The sequence below is a fragment of the Bufo gargarizans genome, chromosome 1 (genome assembly GCF_014858855.1).
Source record: "Bufo gargarizans isolate SCDJY-AF-19 chromosome 1, ASM1485885v1, whole genome shotgun sequence".
Lineage (NCBI taxonomy): Eukaryota > Metazoa > Chordata > Amphibia > Anura > Bufonidae > Bufo > Bufo gargarizans.
Genome location: NC_058080.1, coordinates 228,253,644 through 228,274,832, shown reverse-complemented (window position 1 = coordinate 228,274,832; position 21,189 = coordinate 228,253,644). Strand labels below are relative to the sequence as shown.

At 45.5% G+C, this 21,189-nt stretch overlaps 1 protein-coding gene across 2 annotated transcripts in view; it reads left to right on the top strand.

Moving 5' to 3' along the window:
- Positions 1-387: 387 nt before the first annotated feature.
- SGMS2 (sphingomyelin synthase 2) overlaps positions 388-21,189 on the top strand; it is a 55,626-nt gene continuing 34,824 nt past the window's right edge. The window contains exons 1-2 of one of the 2 annotated variants that reach the window (XM_044270130.1): positions 388-521; positions 871-960. The gene's annotated coding sequence lies outside the window, so the exon portion shown is untranslated. The remainder of the gene's footprint in view (positions 522-870; positions 961-21,189) is intronic. The other variant, XM_044270040.1, reaches the window with a different exon arrangement.

Genomic DNA, 21,189 nt, shown 5'->3' with positions numbered 1-21,189 from the left:
ACCTACAATCTTTTATCACCTGTAATCAGTCTTCCGGGCTCTGGTCACTGCATAGGAATACTGCTCGTGGGATAACCCCGTCACAGGATTAACCCTATCGTTAACGGGCTGCACGGCTTACTGCTCTCCAGAAAGGTAAATGCTGGAGAAGAGATAGCATCCCCCCATGGACAGACCATAGGCCACAGTACCAGGAATGTCCAAGGGGTGAGTGGGCACACCCGGCATGAATCAGCAGCCTAGCACCTGTCTCCTGCCATCCCGCGGGGCACAGAGCTGGGCGCTGGTAGTGACTCAGTGTTCGGCTATGGGGTGGGCGGGGGAGAGGTTTGCAGAGGGCGTGTCCCCGGTGACGTCAGCGGCGGTGGGAGGAGGAGGAGGAGAGCGCTGAGGTTGGAGACATAGGGAAAAAAGGGGTCGGGCAGGACCATGAAGACTTCTGGAGGCACACACAGCGAGCTGCACTACTGCTGCACCCGGGAGCGGCGACTGTGCCCGCCGCCTGTGCGCCGCTCCGTCAGGTGAGTGCAAACTTTGTCTGGAGGGGGAGGGGCAGTGCGGTCCCTGACAGTGTGCAGAGCGGTCCTGCGGCTGTCACCAGTCTGTCTGCCGTACGTAGTAGTATATCACCTGTCTGTCTGTCTATCATCTCATATGTATCTATAGTAGTATATCGCCTATCTATTATCTCATATCTATCTATCGTAGTATATCACCTGTCTATCTATCTATCGTAGTATATCTCATATCTATCTATCTATTATCTCATATCTATCTATCTATCTATCGTAGTATATCTCATATCTATCTATCTATTATCTCATATCTATCTATCCTCTTTATGCCCCTCTCATCCTATCTTTTTCATAGATCTCCTCCTCAGTATCTGGCCACTTTGTACTTCTGTGCCCATTTCATCCCTTTACCCAGTACTGCAGGGTGCCACCGAGCTGTTCAGAGGTAAGTTACTATGTGTGATGGGAGTGGTAGCAGTGCCATGCAGTCCTGGTGACCTATTGCATGTAGGTGGACCCCATCACCCACCCCGTGCAACAAGTCAGCGACATAATGGCCAATTGCTGGCATGTGCCACCCAATACTAGGGTGCCCCCTCATAGAATTGGGGCATGCTGAAAGGTATAACACACCTGAGAGTGACCCGCCAGTCCTGTAATAATCGTAGAGACTGACATTAGTGAAAGCTTGCATCCTACCATGGGAATTTCTATCACATCTGCTCTGAATCAGTTTCAGCCTGCCTCGGATGAGTCTTCCAGATTATTGCACTTGTAGGACATAACCTCCGAAAAGTAATAATTAGCTGAAGGTGACCGGCCATGGCACAGTCAAGAAAGATCAGGAACCCTAGCATTTCAAGACAATGCCTATTGTTCCCTGTGAGCTTCCCCGAGGGGCAAAGTACAGTGTGTACGGTGCTGAGCCCTGGTATGTGGCCCTGCCTGGCAGGGAGTGTCACCAATAGCCGGGCGTTCTACGGATGACGGCTACATTTATATCAATTCCAATTTGGAATTAGTTAGAGAATTGCATAACTGCCAATTCCATAATCCGACTATTGGGAGTGCTCTCCTCACAATAACCCTCCATAGCTGGTGGAGGATGCGGGACTTACCTTGGGCAGGCATGCATTGCCTTGGCATGCGAGGGCATCGACATCTGGCCAGTGGCTGGGAGTTTTCAAATCCCATCGATTTGCATGCAGTTCCTAAAATAGCACTCTAAAGTAATTTAGGGAACTGCTATGTATGCTGTTTTTGTAAAACCCCCAAAAAAACATAAAAGGGTTTTATCAGGTGTTTTTTTTTACACCTGGTAAAACCCTTTTTTTGTTTGTTTTTTGTGGCATCATTACAGGTCACAGCGGGCACATCGGTCATGCGTCGGTACGGCACATCATCGCAGTGAACCCAGGACCAGGGTTTTATCATGCCACAAGCAGCTGCCAGTTCATAGGTTTGAAGAGATTTAACATTTATCGCTTATGTATGATTGCTGGAGGTCCGACCACTGATCACCGCAATGGGGTCCCCGGATCCCCTGTATGAAGGAAGTGGTGGTGTGCATTCACTGAGTACAGCGCTCCGCTATCTCCTTCTCTAGTAGTATAGGGTATAGTGGTCATGCATGGCACCCCACCGCTTCATTCACACAGGAGACTCGGGCACCCTGCAGATTGGACTCCTAGTGGTCATAAATTTATCACCTATCCATCCTATGAATAGGAATAACGTGCTAATTGGGAAAACCCCTTTAATAAACTGTTAAAATGTTCTGCAGTTTTCTGGTACTTTGCTTAAAGGGGTTTTCCAGGCTCCTGATATTGATGACCTATTATCAGGATATCTCATTACTATCCGATCCCACACCCCCACCGATCAGCTGTTCCCTGCAGACTCTGAGCACTTTGAATGGAACAGAAAGCACAGCGCCGCTCACGGTGTAGTGGCCGCACCTGGTTACTGCAGCTCAGCTTCCATTGAGGTGATCAGGAGATGAGCTGCAGTAACCAGGTGCGGCCACTACACTGTGAGCGGCGCTGTGCTTCCGGTTTCATTAAGGGCTCATGGACACGAACGTATTTTCTTTCCGTGTCTGTTCCATTTTTTATTATTTTTTTGCGGACCGTATTCACTTCAATGGGTCCGCAAAAAAAAAAATGGAAGTTACTCCGTGTGCATTCCGTTTCCGTATGTGCGCATGTCGGTTCCGCAAAAAATAGAATATGTCCTATTATTGTCCGCATTACGGACAAGGATGGTACTGTTCTATTAGCGGGCAGCTGTTCCGTTCCACAAAATACGGAATGTAGACGGACGTCATCCGTATATCTTGCAGATCTGTTTTTGCGGACCGCAAAATTCATACGGTCGTGTGCATGAGCCCTTCCTGCAGGGAGTGGGATCCTCGCCAGTTATATAGTAATGGCCCATCCTGACGATTGGTCATCAGTATCAAGAACCTGGAAAAGCCCTTTAAGATCCTTACCCTTTCCAGTTCTCTGTGGGAATACTCCAGTTTACATCCAGAGGTCGCAGATCCTTAGAATCCTTCCCACATTTGAGAGTTTCCTATAAAATCCTTCCCTCCTGACAGTTTGCTACCGTGTATCTGTGCAGAGAACATGAAGGCGTATGTCAGGAGGCTTCAGATGTTGCTTCACGTATTCGCGTCTTCTTCAATGAGTTTTGCTTTGTCTTACTGCCTTTGCTGATAGCGTAGACATAAGAGATCACATGAGACGTCACATTTCTGAAGATGACTCTACTGTTCCTGCCTGACACGGCGTGAGTCAGTATAGAGACGTCTGGTGCATGGAAATGTGAGTGCTCCGGAGGCCTCTCTGGTTAAGGCCTCATTCACACGACCGTATGCCCTCCGAGATATATGGTCCATGAGCGGGCAATATGTGCCGGAGTGGCCTTGATCGTGCGCGCAGGAGCGCACAGCATCATAGATTACAATGATGCTTTGCACGTCGGTCTGCCCACGGGACTATTGTCCTGCACTCATATGGTCTTATAGTCCTGCGGGCGGCCCAACGTGCAAAGCATCATTGTAATCTATGATGCTGTGTGCTCCCGTGCGCACCATCAAGGCCACTCCGGCACATATCTCGGAGGGCATACGGTCGTATGCAAGAGGCCTAATTCTGTTCTTACATGTCATTTATTTCCAAGTTACCACAGGCTGTGACATTGAGCTTTTGTCTGATAATATGTCCAATGATCTACATTTTGTGTGTGAGATGGGACCACATGGGGTAGATTTACATAAGCGTAGACCGGCTGTCTAGATCTGCACATCTGCAAAATCTGGTGCAGGGATAGACAACCACTTGTAATAACAATTCTAGATTACCTTTTCTAATGACTGTATGTTGTGTGGTTCCTTTATTATTCCTACTTGTAGTTATTAATGAATTACTGGCAGTTTCAATGAAGGTCCAGATGGGCGTTACCAGCCTGGAGTGTGTCACTGCTTAGTCTGACACTGGCAGCACTGATTTAGATAGTGGTAGACTGGGCAGGGACACACCACAACTGGTAACACCCAGTTGGACCTTCACTGCTGAACTATGGCAATTCAATATTCTAACTTAGTGGAATGGGACACCATAGACATAAGAATAGATGCCCCAGAATGGTCATGTCATGCAGAGGTGACAGGTCCTTTTTAGGTTGTTAACCTTTGATAAACCTAAAGATTTGGGAATTGCATTTGCAGCTATTCCTTAATATATAGTATACTGTAGGATCTTTTGGGGCCCACAGTACTGGTCACTGTTACTGCAGTCTGTATTCTGTTCTACAGTGCATCTGGAAAGTCTGTTTTTCTGTTATGTTGCGGTCTTGCACGAGAATAAAAAAAGTTCAGTTTTTTCTCCATCATTCTGCACTCAGTACCCCATAATGACAAAGTGAAAACAGAATGTTGATAAGTTATTGAAAAGGAAAAAATAAAATCTTGCATTGGCAAAAATATTCACAACCTTTACTTAGTTGAAGCACCTTTGGCCGTGATTACAGCCTCCAGTTCCTTGGGTATGATGCCACAAGGTTTGCACATCTGGATTTGGGGATTTTCTGACACTCTTCTCTACAGTTCCCCTCAAGCTCAGTCAGGTTGGAAGCAGACTGTCGGTGGACAGCTATTTTCAGGTCTCTCCAGAAATATTCATTTGTGGACCACTCGAGGACATTCAGAGTTGTCCCTAAGCCACTCCTGTCTTGTCTTAGCTGTGTGTGTTGATGATATGTAAACCTTAGGTCCATTCTGAAGTCCAGTTCAGTTTTTCCCCAGCCACTGAAAAACACCCTCACAACATGATGCTGCCACCACCATGCGTCACTGTATTGGCCAGTGCCTGGTTTCCTCCAAACATGAAGCTTAGGACTGAGGCCAAAAAGCTCAATCTTTGTTTTATCAGACCAGAGAATCTAGTCTTTTGAAGTTGGAGAGTCCCTTAGGTCTTTCTAGGCTTTTATATGTCTTTTAGGGCTGTTTCAGACTAGCGTGTCCAGTGCGGAGATCGCTCAAAGATGATAAAGACAATTGGGAAGTCCCCACAGCTAAATTTCAAGTGTCATAGCAAAGGATCTGAATACAAAGGATCTGAATACTTTTGTTCAGGTTAAATTTTAGTTTTTTTCCTTTTCAATAAATAAGCAAAAATTTCTAAAATTCTGTTTTGACATTTTATCATTCTGGGGGATTGAGGGTAGATTGGTGGGATAAGGCTGCAGCATAGTAAAATGTGAAAGGGTCTGAAGACTTTCTGAATGCACTGTACCTACAGACCGCGATATATGCCGTCAGGCTGTAGGGAAGTTATGGTAAATCTACACACAGGGGCCCTGGTGCAAGAGTTCAGCTCCCCACCCCCTTCACTCAGCGCTAGTGCACCTAGCTTTTCTGCTGCCCAAGGCAAATATTGAAATGGCCCCCCTTCCCTCCAGTTCTACTGTTAAAGGGGTTGTCCTCTTTTTGCTACTGATGACCTATCCTCAGGATAGGTCATCAATATCAGATCAGCCGGGGTCCTCCGGCACCCCCGACGATCAGCTATTTGAAGAGAGGGCAGCTGCTTTCTCTGTTCTGTTCACCTGCTCGCTGTAGCATTTGCAGTGATGAGCAGGTAAACAGAGCAGAGAAGGCAGCGCTCAAAAAAAAAAAAAAAAAGCGGACGACCCCTTTAAAGACATACTTGGAAAACATTACAAACAGCGCTACAGAACATACAGGGTAATACAGCGCCACGTATGTACCTGTTACATCCAGTGACTTCTCTTCTCTGATGTAGATATTCTCTTTCCTCTTCTTCTCCTGTCAGACCAGACCGCCATGGTGACTTCTTTCAGCCGCACCTCGTCTCTGCAGAGTTTAACAAACAGACATCTTACTTTCCTACTTTTCCATCATCCTCCCACCTTCTCAACACCTCATCCTGCCATCCCCAATACTGTGTCCACTGTGCTCCCCAATACTTTCCTGCAGAAACAGTCCCCCTGAAAATACTGGTACCACACAGATAGCGCGTCAGTACAAAAACACCCCTTTGTTATGTGCGCTAGTACAAACAAATCTCCCCCTTCCTTTCAGATCAGACCCCCATATAAAACTCTAAATGAGATCCCCCATCTCAGACCAAACCCCTTTAGACCTCTTTGTCAGACCCCATATAAGACCCCAGTTTTAGACCTCAGATCAGACCTCCATGTAAGACCCCGACTCAATATCAGACATCAGACTTCTAGACCCCCATATCAGACTTCTAGACCTCCAGACCCTGAATAAGACCCCCAATTAGACCCCCATTAGACCTATAGACCCCCAGTCAGACCTCTCCAGACCCCCCCAGTCAGACCTATCCACACCCCACAGTCAGACCCCCAGTCAGACCTCCATATCAGACCTCAGATCAGACTGTAAATAAAGTAACTTGCCTCTCCTGCCGCCACTCTCCTTGTCCCAGTCTTCTTTTCTCTGGGCTCGCGCTGCAGTCACCTGACCTCCTGCAGCGTCAGGTCAGAGTGCGCTCTGTACGTCCTGACGCTGTAGGCAGCCAGGACACAGCAGCGCGGGCCCTGAGAAGAGCGAGCAGGAGGAGGGGTAAGTACTGGACAGCACTCACAGCGCTTATCTCCCCCTCCTCCTGCAGACTAGTGAGCGCTTCCATTATGGACCGCAACCGCGACCGCTGCGACCCCTATAGTTACACCAGTGTCTACACATTAAAGGGGTTGTAGACTTGTAGAAATAGCTTTTAGTTGACCCAAAATGTAAAAATTACTAACTTTCTGCTGTGGTCCACTGCTGGTTCTTGTTTTGAAGGCCATGTGATGTCCAGAGTGAAGGTAATTTGACCACCATGGTTTGAACCCCATTATGTATGTTGCTTCAGGGGACCAATAACGTATGTTATAAAGTAGCGCAGTGTTTGATCTCTTCCCTGTAGTATAACTATTTTTTATTTTTGTTTGGTGGTCAGTTTCAGTTTTTCTGCACTGAGGAAAGCCTGCATGGTGCTCGAGTCAAGTACAGACATCTTTCTCTGCATCCACTGCTCTTGGCCGATATTTTTAGATCCTCTAAATTAGTGTTGCACTTTTGTGTGAAGCCATTCTGTCGATAACTGTCTTCCTTTCATGTTTTTTTTTTTTTTTTTTTCAGTTTTTTATTTATTTATGTGCTATATTTTGGCATACAAAGTGCATTGTCAAAGTTCTAGCTCAGGAGCTTCCAATATTGCCTAGTGCACCTATCGTGATGGGCCTAGATATTACCCGAGGAAGGTGCTGAGAGTGCCAGCCTGCCAGTGGATTTCGTATGTGCCTATCATAGAATGCTATGGTATATTGCTAGGATATGCTATCACATTCGGATCCTATCCTGAGAATGAAGGAACATTCTCCTGCATAGTGGAGCTCCTGGGACTTTTCAGGGAACTGCAGCACTGGTCCAAGTAAATGGGACTGTGTTCAAGTATTTAGCACAGTGGGCTCAGAATGCCACCTTTCAGGGAAACAGCATGGGGGTCATTTAAATATCTATTAGGTGTATTTCAGAGCTGAACCCGGACATATCCTCATATCCCCATGCTCCGATGCTCTCCGTTGCCCTGCGCTGTATCACGTTTTACAAGCTTTGGCAGCGCTAAAGCCCGCCCATTAGTGCCTGTGATGTCACCGGGCTCACTGCTAGGCGGAAGCCTCTGCCTACCTTAAGGCTGGGTTCAGACCTGAGCGTACTGAACGTACGCTCTGTATGCGCGATTGTATGCAATCGCGCATACAGGGACAAGCGAACGCCCATTGTCGCGCGTTCCCGCTGAAGTCTATGTACGGGAACGCGCGACAAGACGCCCCAAAGAAGCTCCTGTACTTCTTGGGGCATCAGGCGTTTTACAGCGCGTAGGAACGCACTGTAAAACGCTCAGGTCCGAACCCAGCCTTACCCATCCAGTGCCCGGTACGTCATTCTGATCTCTGAAAAAAGGTCTTGCGCAAGGCAAAGGAGAGCGTCAGAGCATGAAATTCTCTGATGCTCATGTTAGAGGGGCTGCCTGGGTGAAAACAGGGGTATGTCCGGGTTCAGCTATGAACCCGGAGAACCCCTTTAATTCAAACATGACCAACATAGTTCTTGCTTATACTTCCACTGGGTCTTAAAACCTGATTTGCAGAAAAATGGGTTCCCTTAAAGGGAGTCTTTCACCTAATCTGAGCGTTTTATACCGCTCAGATCAGGTTATAGACTCTTTAACCCTCATTACGATCATACCTGTCTCTTATCTGTCCCTCGCCCAGATAATGAAAATAACACTTTTTAAACGTATGCAAATTACCTTCTGAAGGTGCCCAGGGGCGGCGTTACTGGGCGATGTGCCCAGAAAAACACACCTCCAGCCGGCGGACGTCACGAGCGGCACCAGAGGACGGCGGGCTGGGAACTGGCCCGCACCTGCGCACTGCTCTGCCCATTATGGGCAGATGAACAGCTTTTCATATTGCGCATGCGCCGGCCAACTAAAGACAGCCGGCCGGCGCATGCGCAATATGAAAAGCTGTTCATCTGAAGGAACGCATATGGAATTAAATAGTAAAGTAGTAAAAGTGTTAAACAAACCAGAATATGTTCTATATTTTAGGTTCTTCAAAGTAACCCCATTTTGCTTTGATGGCAGCTTTGCACACACTTGGCATTCTCTCAGTCAGCTTTGTGGGGTGGTGACTTGTAATGGTTTTGAGTTAACGGTTGTACCTTGTCAAGAGTTAATTTGTGGAATTCCTTGCTTTCATAATGTGTCTGAGAGCATTAATTGTATTGTGCAGAGATAGGATTGGTACACAGCTCCATACAGTGTTTAGTCATATCCTACCACTGTTCTAATCCACGTGGCAAGAACCACTCATCTAACTAAGGCTACTTTCACACTAGCGTTTTTTGTGGATCCGTCATGGATCTGCAAAAACGCTTCCGTTCCCATAATACAACCGCATGCATCCGTCATGAACGGATCCAGTTGTATTATGTCTTGTATAGCCATGATGGATCCATCATGAACACCATTGAAAGTCAGAGAAAACGGATCCACCCCCATTGGTCCTGCTCCGCACCACATCGCGGACAGAAAAACGCTGCTTGCAGCGTTATTCTATTCCGTTTCGTTCAGTTCAGTTTTGTCCCCATTGACAATGAATGGGGACAAAACTGAAGCGTTTTCTTGAATTGAACGCTAATGTGAAAGTAGCCTAAAGAGAAATTACTGTCCATCATTACTTTAAAGGGAACCTGTCACCGGGATTTTGTGTATAGAGCTGAGGACATGGGTTGCTAGATGGCCACTAGCACATCCGCAATACCCAGTCCCCATAGCTCTGTGTGCTTTTATTGTGTAAAAAAAAAAAAGATTTGATACATATGCAAATTAGGCCGAATGCACTACTGTATTGCGGCGGCAGCAGGGAGCGCACGGCGTCATAGCAACCAATGACGCCGTGCGCTCCTGCTCTCAGCAGGAATCCAGCCCGTGGCTCCACGGACAGCTCACGGCCGTGAAAAACAGCTGTGTGCATTCGGCCTAAACCTGAGATGTGTCCTGTCCCTGACATAAGTCCAGCGTGAAGGAGCCCAGCACCGCCCGCATCCTCAGAATCTCCTCCTTGCTCCCCGACATCAGAAAGCCAGAGCGCCGTAATCTTGTGATGCGCGAGAGTTCCTTCCCTGAGGCTGATGCCAGCACAGGGAAGGAACACTATGAGGACACTGCGCATGCGCTAGCTCGCGCATCTCGAGATTACGGCTCTCTAGCTTTCTGACGTCGGGGAGCAAGGAGGAGATTCTGAGGATGCGGGGCGGTGCTGGGCTCCTTCACGCTGGACTCATCTCAGGGTCAGGACACATCTCAGGTTAATTTGCATTAGGGATCGACCGATTATCGGTTTTACCAATATTATCGGCCGATATTCAGTATTTTGACCGTTATCGGTATCGGCATCTATTTTGTCGATATTCCGATAATGTATTGGGAACACAGATCGCGCTGCTGACAGCGCTCTCCGTGTTCCCTCAGCAGCACAGGGGAGAAGGAAGCAGTCCCTCCCTCCCCCCTGTGCTGCTGCTGCCTCTGCCACCAATGAGAGGAAGGAGGACAAGAGAAGGGGAGGGGCTATGGCCACTGCGCCACCAATGAAGATAACTCTTTCATTAATTCATATACAGGAGGCGGGAGCTGCAGGATCACATTAGCCAGCTCCTGACCTCTATGACAAGTAGCTGCGATCTGCGGTAGTTAACCCCTCAGGTGCCGCGGATCGCAACTGACGCTCATGGAGGTCGGGAGTCAGCTATGTGATTCTGCAGGCAGCTCCAGCCTCCTGTATATGAATTAATGAGAGATTTCTCTTGGTGGCGCAGTGCGCCCCCCCAAGCCCCCAGTATTAATCATTGGTGGTGCAGCGCGCTCCCCCCAAGCCACACAGTATTAATCATTGGTGGTGCAGTGCGCTCCCCCCCAAGCCCCTCAGTATTAATCATTGGTGGTGAAGTGCGCCCCCCCAGTATTAATCATTGGTGGTGCAGTGCGCCCCCCCCAAGCCCCTCAGTATTAATCATTGGTGGTGAAGTGCGCCCCCCCAAACCCCCCCAGTATTAATCATTGGTGGTGAAGTGCGCCCCCCCCCCCCCCAAGCCCCCCAGTATTAATCATTGGTGGTGCAGTGCGCCCCCCAAAGCGCCCCAGTATTAATCATTGGTGGTGCAGTGCGCCCCCCCAAGCGCCCCAGTATTAATCATTGGTGGCTGTGGCCACAGGATCCCCTCTCCCCTGCTCCTCCGATCAGAGCCCCAGCAGTGTAATCCTGGGGCTCCGATCGGTTACCATGGCAGCCAGGACGCTATTGAAGCCCTGGCTGCCATGGTAAGCTCCATGCTGCTGTGTGCACAAAGCACAGAGCAGCAGGGACAGTGTGAGCTCCTATTCACCCTGATAGAGCTCTATCAGGGTGAATAGGACAAGGGTTCTAGTCCCTAAGGGGGCTAAAAGTTAGTAAAAAAATAATATTAAGTATAAATGGAAAAAGAAAGATTTATCAAAAAAAAACTACACGTTAACAATAAACATAAATTTTCAGCAGATTTGTGTAGGATTTTTTTTTTTCAAAAATGAAAAATCCCAGAACATCGGTATAAATTATCGGCCGTAAAGTTCACAAATTATCGGTATTGGTATCGGCCCTAAAAAATCAATATCAGTTGATCCCTAATTTGCATATGTATCAAATACGTTTTTTTACACAATAAAAGCACACAGAGCTATGGGGACTGGGTATTGCGGATATAGTAGCTGCCATCTAGCAACCCATGTTCTCAGCTCTATACACAAAATCCTGGTGACAGGTTCCCTTTTAAGACATGAGGTCAGGCAGGCAGAAAGATTCAAAAACTTTGAAGATATCCTCAAGTGCAGTCATGAAAACCATCAAACCCTATGATGAAACTGGCTATCATGATAACAACCCCAGGAAGGGAAGACCAAGAGTAACCTCTGCTGCAGAGGAAACGTTCATTAGAGTTACCAGCCTCAGAAAATGGTAATTACCAACACTTCAGATTAGAGCCTCCATAACTGCTTTACAGAGATCAAGTATCATACACATCTCAACATCAGGAATTTATGTTTGAACTGGTGCAAAGAAGCCACTACTGAGGAACAAAAACCAGAAGAGTATTGCTTGGACCAGGAATCACAAGAAATGGACATAAGACCAGTGGAAATTGCTCTGGTGATTTACAAAATTTAGATTTTTGGTTCCAACCGCCATGTCTTTGTTAGATGCAGAATAGCAGATAATTTCTACATGTGTAATTCCCACCGTGAAGCATAGAGTAGGAGGTATGATGGTGGGGGTGCTTTTCAGGTGACACTGTTTAATCAAAATTCAAGGCGCACTAAACGAGCCTATCTACCACAGCATTCTGCAGCAACATGTCATTACATCTGGTTTGTGCTTGGTGGGACCAACATTTGTTTTTCAACAGGGCAATGACCCCAAACAAACCTTCAGGCTATATAAGAGCTATCTGACCAAGGAATGCTGCGTCAGATGACATCCACATTCATCCAACCTTAACCCAACCGAGATAGTTTGGGATGAGTTGACAGCAGAGTGAAGGAAAGGCAGCCAACAAGTGCTCAGCACCTTTGCGAACTCCTTCAAGACTGCTGGAAAACCGATCTAGGTGAGCACCTCATGAAGCTGATTGAGAGAATGCCAAGTGTGTGCAAAGCCGTCATCAAAGCAAAAAGGGACTGCTTTAAATACTCTAAAATATAACACGTATTCTGGTCTAACCCTTTTATTTACCACTTAATTCCATATGTTTTCCTTCATCGTTTTCATGTCTTCCAAATGATTCTACAATGTAGGAGAAAACCTAGAAAGTGTCCAAATTTTCTATTTATAGTGTCTTTAGTATTTAAATAGATTATCACATAAACTATTTTAATTCTAAAAGCCTCAAAAGATAGTTGATGGCTGTCTTAAAGTCATTTATGGTTCCTTTAGCCTAGAAATACCTCTCTTATCATCTTTTACTTCCATGTTTCCACCTTGGTGGTGCTTCTAATCTGTGCTGTTGGGGGTCACTCTGTACAAAATCAGTTTTTACTTAAATTATCTGAAAATACAGCCATACAGAAGTAGTCTTCTTAGCTACACTGTCATGCTACTGCAGAGGCTCTGCTCTGTCTGTAAAAGCAGGTGTCACGATTAGTGTGGGGGGAAAACTCCACACTGAACACAGGAAGGAAGGGGAACAGTAACAGGGCCTGGAAACTAGGGAAGGAACAGGTCACCTCCTAAACAACTCTAATCCAGGCCCTAACTACCTATCAATATGAATAGAACCTTGAAGGTAGGAATATTCATATGCAGGATACCTAGGCCTTTATTACCCTATGAGGACCTGGAATAAGGTTAGGACCAGACACAACCCATTCCTCCCCAGATGGACGAATGGAAGTCTTTGTCTCAGGCCCAGATTCAAACAACAGGGAAAATAACAAACACAATACAATAAGAAAAGACAAGACTATCTGAAAGTAGAAAACTGTCAACTCCAGAAGCACCACAGAGTACAACTGACCAGCTAGTTAGAAGGCAGGAAGAAAATCTAAAAAAACGCACCTGCAAGAATGAGAAGCGGCTACTTATGGGGAAGGTAAATTACCAACAAGCAACACCTGAAGCAAGGTGTATGGCATTCACCAAAACAGACACAATAAGATCCACAAGGAACTTTTCAATTTAACCCACGAGTTGCCAGTCTCTCTGATCTCCTCGTACCTGCCACAGGAACGTCCGTGACAGCAGGGCAGAAAGCTTTTTCTGTTTGCTGCTCTGCAGTAAACAGAAGATCACTATGCAAAGCCCTGGCTACGGAAGAGTTACTGAGCATGTATGTATTGTAGACCAACAGTCCTTAAAGAGAATCTGTCACCAGCGACCTCCCTATCCATCTCTTATGGATACGTAGCTGTGGTTCACCTTATTAAAGAGCTGATTTTCTTTTGTTGAACCGAGGCTCCATTCCTGAGTTTTGATACTTTTTATGCAAATTGGGTCTTTGGTGCAATGAGGGTGTCACCATTGCTCTTTTTGCTCCCAAGTTCTACTCCTTTCTGTGACCAAGCAGGGATAGGTAGTAACAAAGCAGAAAGGGAGGGGCTGGCCACAGAAATGAGCAGGCAGGGCTTGGGGGCACCAAGATCGATAGTGACACCCTCATAGCCTAATTTGCTTATTAAGAAATAGTATAACTTTGGAACATAGCCTCAGATCAACAAAAGAAAAACAGCGTTTAAAGAGGACCTTTCACCACTCCTGACATGCCTGTTTTAGTAGCTTCATGTATTCCCCATGTAATAACGATTCTGGGCCATCTATTATTATGTCTCTATCTTGTGCCATTCCTTTATTATCTCTACTAGAAGCTATGAATGAATTGCTAGCAGTCTGTAGTAAGGGTACAGAGGGGAGGTAACCAGTTGGGGGCGTGTACCTGCACAGTCTGAAAATGTCAGCACTGATTGGATAGAGTAAGTCTGTACAGGTACACACTCCAACTGGTTACCTCCCCTCTGTACCATTACTGAAGACTGCTGGCAATTCATTCAGAACTTCTAGTATAAATAATAAAGGAATGCCACAACATGGAGCCATAAAAATAGATGTTCCAGAATTGGTATTACATGGAGAGTGCATAAAGATATTAAAACAGACATGTCAGGAGCGGTGACAGGTCCTCTTTAATCAGGTAAACTACAGCTATGTGTCTATGCAAATAGTTTGATATGGAGGAACCTGGTGACAGAGTCCCTTTAAGATCCTCATACACTTTAGTGTATTGTTGGCCGAAACCGTCCAGTCTAAACTGTATGGGGAGCTCCTGACTGTGTCCCAAGATCTTGAAGGTTTGAGAAAAATTAAATATTTTCACCCCATCCTTTTTTTTTTTTTTTTTTTTTTTTTTTTTTTTTTTTTCACAGGAGATAAGCTGCCACTAGAAGTGTCTGGTTTTCTCCTCTCTCCCCTCTCCCCATTCAACATGGCAGAACTAAACGTGTAAGTGTATGGGGGGAGTCCGGAGAGAGGACTGTAATCATTCGGCTGATGGCTATTAAATATGTATGGGGGTCTGTAGGTAGCTGTGCAGGTTTCTATACACATTGTACACCAGGTGGCGCAATACTATGAAAATAAATGTGATAACTCTTTACTGGATAGTTTTTTTGTTTTTTATTGCAGGTAAATTGCAAATATTTGTCAATTTATTTATACAATTAATTCATTTCATTTTGGGAATTTTAAGTTCACGGTAAATAGTATTCTGTGCCCTATCCTATGACATTCCAGGCCCCTCAGAACATAATGAGAGTTGTAGTTTCAGAGCCGCTCAAGTGCCATATGTTGGAGATAATTGCTGTAGCTTGTAATAGCCCATATCCGAAGATCTCAACACTTGGCCTGACATGAGCTTTAGTTTGGTACACATTAATATGTTTATTTAGCATCATTTAAAGGGGTTGTCCACTAACCTTTATTAATGACCTCTCCTGAGAATGCAGCGCCCAGCAGGGCTGTAGGGAGTCGGACCCCTGCCGAGTTGATATTGATGACCTGTCCTGAGGATACAAAAAACAAGATGGCTGCACACCATTATATATACAAACAATAGAGCTAGGAAATGGGGGTCATTCTAGATAAAAGTGGTACAATACCGACTATAAATGAGTAATGGAAGCTCATACATGTCGGCCCATCTATCAGTCGTCAAGGTGGCTTCCGCAGATGGGTCCCTATCACTAAAGATACTGCCTCTCTTTGGACTTACTTAAGCCTCCAATATTCAGGGCTGTGTAGAGACCAGCTACATACGTACTCTGCTCAGAAGTCCCAGGTAGATGGGCATGTCCAGTCTAAAAGAGGCGCTACCCTCAATATATTGCAAGAAAATTTAGACTAAAACCTTCAGGATCACAGGTGCATATCCATGAGGCAAACATAATTACAAAAAACAAAATGGCTGCACACCATTATATATACAAACAATAGAGCTAGGAAATGGGGGTCATTCTAGATAAAAGTGGTACAATACTGACTATAAATGAGTATACATGAATAATGGACGCTCTTAGCGCACATACGTGTTGGGCCCATCTACCAGGCGTCAAGGTGGTTTCCGCAGATGGGTACTGTCCTGAGGATGGTTCATCAATATAGGGAACGGGACAACCCCTTTAAGCTACACCATCGCAGCCACCATGCTGTCGCAACTGCTGTCCAGAACTTCTTTTTAGATATTGTTGGCAGAATCTTATTGTCATTATGCCAGTGTTACTGTTGCAGTATTGACACTGACTGCTGTGCTATGCTGACAGAGTTTGAGTGCGAGCTCTTAATTAACAGAATACAGGCTGCTGGAAATGTACCTGCGTTCTATGTAGAGTATTTGCAATTGGAAATTTCTATTGTGATTAAGGCAGTTCTATGATATTAAAATGGCTCTGATACGTTCAAATCTTTGATGTTGATAAAGAGCTCTATGTAAGCCTAAAGAGGTTGTCCCACAAAAAATATTCAGCAGTTTTCAAACCAGCACCTGGATCTGAATACTTTTATAATTGCATGTAATTAAAGATTTAGCATAGCTACTGAGTTATTCAAAAAAAGGTATCTGTATAGCGCCACCTGCTGTTTGTTCTTTATCTTATTTCTTTGTCCTGCTCACTGACAAGGCCGCACATGCTCAGTTTCATCCTTCAGCTGCCTCCTGAGCTGTGATAGGGGGAGCACAGACACGCCCCCTTAGCTGCAGCAGAGAAGACACTCCCCTTGAGCTGTCAGCTTGATGTAAATCTATCAGAGCAATGAATGGGGAGATCTCTGGATCCATGTGAGGGAATGGGCTGGTTCTAGCTGTGTTAGAAAGAGGTTGGCGTGTACTATATGATTTTTCATTTTTACATTAACGGGTTTCTCCGTGCTTTTAATATTGGTGACCTATCCTCAGGATAGGTCATCAATATCAGATCGGCGGGGGTCCGACAGCTGGCTCCCCCGCCGATCAGCTGTTTGAAGAGGAGGCGCGCCGTGACAGCACTGCCTCCCTTTTCACTGTTTATCTTCCTGACGTCGCCTTTGCAGCGGTGAGCAGGTGTAATTACCCCTAACTGTCCCATTCATTTCAATGGGAGGGATTGTTCCCATACACTTGTATAGGAGCGATCCGTCCCACTGCAGAGGCGACGACAAGAAGGTAAACTGTGAAGAGGAGGCAGTGCTGGCACGGCGCGTGCCTCCTCTTCAAACAGCTGATCGGCGGGTGTGCCGGGTGTCGGACCCCGCCGATCTGATATTGATGACCTATCCTGAGGATAGGTTATCAATATTAAAAGCCCGGAGAACCCCTTTAATTATGGGATAACCCCGTTTCGGAGCTGGGCGCATTTAGTGAGCATTTCATGCAGACTGCTTTGTATGTGAGATGACATGTTCGGATTCTCTTTGAAGTTTATTTTGTCCTCACCACTGGTGGCCACGTGTCTATATAGTCAGATGGTCAGAAAATACAGTACGGGTGCAGATATTACTTTGTCATTCTGAAGTCTGGATTACAGAGAGCATGTGTTTTTCTTAGAGATGTGTAATTATGGTTGGCCTCTCATGTGGTGGCATCTACTCACTTAGAACACGAAACTCTGTGATCACTACAATGACTAGGTGAGGTGTCTTTAACCTCCCAACCCTGAAGCCCAGGCTGAAACGCGTACATAAAACACATCGGTGCCCCGAGTGTTTGTCAGAAGAAATGTTGGTGACGTGCGGTTTACTCTGCAGATCAAAGCTGGAATGGTCCGCCACATGCTGTTCACTTGGCAAGTATTCTGCTGTTCTGGGCGTTCCCCGGTGTAACTAACAGAGTCCGACCCTATTGTGGCTCCGAGCAGATCCTGGAGGCTATTATTATACTGACGGGTGATGATACATATTAGGTTGGTGTCTTGGGCATAGCTAAAGTCACTTTCACAATTAGGAAGGGTCCTCATAAAGAAAATAAACCACAGTTTCCGGAAAACCTCTGACTGCTAGTAAGAATACACAATACAGTGTTTTCATACTTTAGTTTGCATTGCAGGAAGAATTGGGTTTAAAGCCGGTTTTGTTACTTTTGTAATAATGTTTCCTCATGAAAGAGTATTTACGTGCTGTGGAATTCTAACAATCACTTTGCTTTAATGCATATAAAAGCCATACTCACGTTTATTACTTTGGGCATTGTCCCCAATAAGGCTACACAACATTGAAGAAAAAGCAGTTGCCAGTTTTTCTTAAAAAATTGGTGATTAAAAATGTCCCGCTAGGCTTATATGTGTGTTGTCGGGCCATGAAAAAGGACAAAATGGGACATTTTTTATTTTTATTTTTTTATTGTACAGGCAGTATTCATGTACTATTAATAAAATGGATGTGTGAATACACCCGTAGACTGTTATTGTTCTGAAAATTGCTATATAAAAAAAGGCCACTAGGCAGTTTTTCACTGTTGTGCGCACAAGGGCTAAAATTAAAGGGGTATGTCTCACTTCAGCAAGTGGCATTTATAATTTAGAGAGAGTTAATACAAGGCACTTACTAATGTATTGTTATTATCCATATTGCTTCCTTTGCTGGCTGGATTCATTTTCCATCACATTATACACTGTTCATTTCCATAGTTACGTCCACCCTGCAATCCATCAGCGGTGGTCGTGCTTGCACACTAAGAAAAAGTGCCGGCCTCTCTGGTGACTGGGACCCTGGGAGCGCACATAGGCTGGTGCTTTTTTCTATAGTGTGCAAGGATGGCCACCACTGCTGGATTGCAGGGTGGTCGTAACCACGTAAACCAGCAGTGTATAATGTGATGTAAAAATGAATCCAGCCAGCAAGGGAAGCAATATGGACAATCACAATACATTAGTAAGTGGCTTGTATTAACTTTCTCTACATGATAAATGCCAACTGCTGAAGTGAGACAACCTCTTTAACGGGACATTGTTAGTTTGTGGTAACCAGTGTCACTCCTAGCTAATCAGGAACATGCAAACAGGAGTCCAGATTGTGACTCAAGGCCCTCAAACACATTATGCTATAGTCAGCCGAACCCGCTGGACTGGCTGACAGGCTGATGGGTATCTAGAGGTCCTTACTCTCCCCTACAGATGATGTTGAGGAGAGTAGGATCAGACGCGTTGACGCCCCATCTTTGTGCTTTCCAGGGAAATATGCCGCCCTCAGAATAGTCTTCTGGCAGTGGCTTTCTCCTCTCTCCCCACTGAAAGCGCAGACATGCTCTGCAGGGGGAGTTGGGAGATATCAGCCAAATAAGCATTCACCCAATGGCTGTTGAAGGTGTATGAACACCTTTAAAGTGGCCATTACACCTTAGATAGCTTACTCCACTTAGACCCGCATACACATGCTCACTCGGTTCAGCTGACCGTGCATGTGTTCCCAAGGGGGAGTGGGAATAAACTGCTTCTGGTGGTAGCTTATTTCCCATGCGCACCAGTGATTGAGCATGTAGAAACCTAATATGTATGATTTTACTTTCCCCCCAACATCTACCGTTGGGGGAAAGTAGAGACACCCCCATACACGTTAGCTGCTCCTGTATGGGGGTCATTTATCAAACTGGTGTAAAGTAGAACTGGCTCAGTTGCCCATAGCAACCAATCAGATTCCACCTTTCATTTTCCAAAGGAGCTGTCAAAACTGAAAGGTGGAATTTGATTGGTTGTTATAGGTAACTAAGCCAGTTCTACTTCACACCAGTTCGATGAATCTCCCCCGTAATTTGTAGGGGCAGCTTTTAGAGGAGTCGTGTCATAGTCTGCACTCCTAGCTGGAGACCAAGTGGTACTGTATCATAGGCAACAATATAATTCCAGAAGCAACTCTTGCAAAGTATGTAAGGCACTATTCACATCTGGATTGTTTATAACAGAAGCAATGGCGGCCTACTGGATCCGTTATATGACGAATACCAACAGACCCCAGAGAGCCATTTGACTTAGGCTACTTTCACATCTGCGCTTTCCCTTTCCACTATTGAGATCGGTCATAGGATGCATTCCGTTCCGTTTGGTTGCGTCCCCAACGCTGACAGAATAACGCTGCAAGCAGCTTTTTCTATCCACAATGTGGTGCGGAGCAAGGCAGATCCGTCCTGACGCGCAATGTAAGTCAATGGGGACAGATCCGTTTTCTCTTGACACAATGGAAAACTGATCTGTCCCCCATTGACTTTCAATGGAGTTCATGACAGATCCGATATGGCTATACAAGACATAATACAACTGGATAACGGATGCAGGCAGTTGTATTATCAGAACGGAAGCGTTTTTGCTCTTGTGTGAAAGTAGCCTTAGGCCTCATTCACACGTCAGTGTTCGGTCAGTGATTTCCATCAGTGATTTGTGAGCCAAAACCAGGTGCAGCTCTAAACACAGAACAGGAGCAGATCTTTCCCTTCTACCTCATGTCTGTGGAGGCTCCACTTCTGGTTTTGGCTCACAAATCACTGATGGAAATCACTGACCAAACACTGAAGTGTGAACGAGGCCTTACTGTACAGTGCTATTCCTCCTGTCAAATCTGACTGAATTGACAACCGAGCCTCCCAGTGCAGCCTCCAATACAAATTTGAACAGGGCCTAACTGGAGGCACGCTTCTCTGTATGGAATTCCTTCTCTTGTAAAGTTACAGGATTTCAGCTGCTAAGTATGTAACAAACAGGCCTGTGACATCACTGTTTTAAGGTGTCGGTCTTGATGTATAAACATTTTCAGTACGGTATTGAAGGAAGGTTTGTAGCTTTCCATAAACCTCCAGGATTATGGATAATTCTGTCCATTTATTACTAATAGGAATCCCAATGAACTATTATCGTGGTCAGTGCATGATCCAGGCTTGTATCTGCTGTAGACCTTTCCTTTCATACACCTATAGACATAGGGTCATAACACATGCGTGGAGCATAAACCACGATACACCAAAAAAGTAACCACGCATTAGTAAATAGTAGAAAATATACACTCTTTATTTATTGCAAACATCACATAATATAATAACATCAATGTGGTTAAAAGCGGATCCTAAGCAGCAGCACATGGAAGGTCATGCACCAAAACAGCAGTGCGTACATATAACTACAATCATTGTAGCTCCACACAACCGACCAAGAGTACGTTCAATAGAACTAAGGTCCATTAGACAATGTCCAATGCAGTAATAAGACTGCAAAAGTGCAAGGTGGATAAAACATCAAACAAAGTACTGTATATAGTGCCGACCGCGAGATGGTGCAGCCTCCAATGACTCTCCGCCGCGCGTTTCGCCCAATGGCTTCTTCCAGGGGGCATCAGGATTTTCAGCTGCTAAGTATGTAACAAACAGGACTGTGGCATCACTGTTGTAAGGTGTCGGTCTTGATATAAAAAAATTCAGTACGGTTTTGAAGGAAGGTTTGTTGCTTTCCATAAATTTACAGGATTATGGATAATTCTGTCCATTTATTACTAATGGGAATCCCAATGGACTATTATCTTGGTCAGTGCATGATCC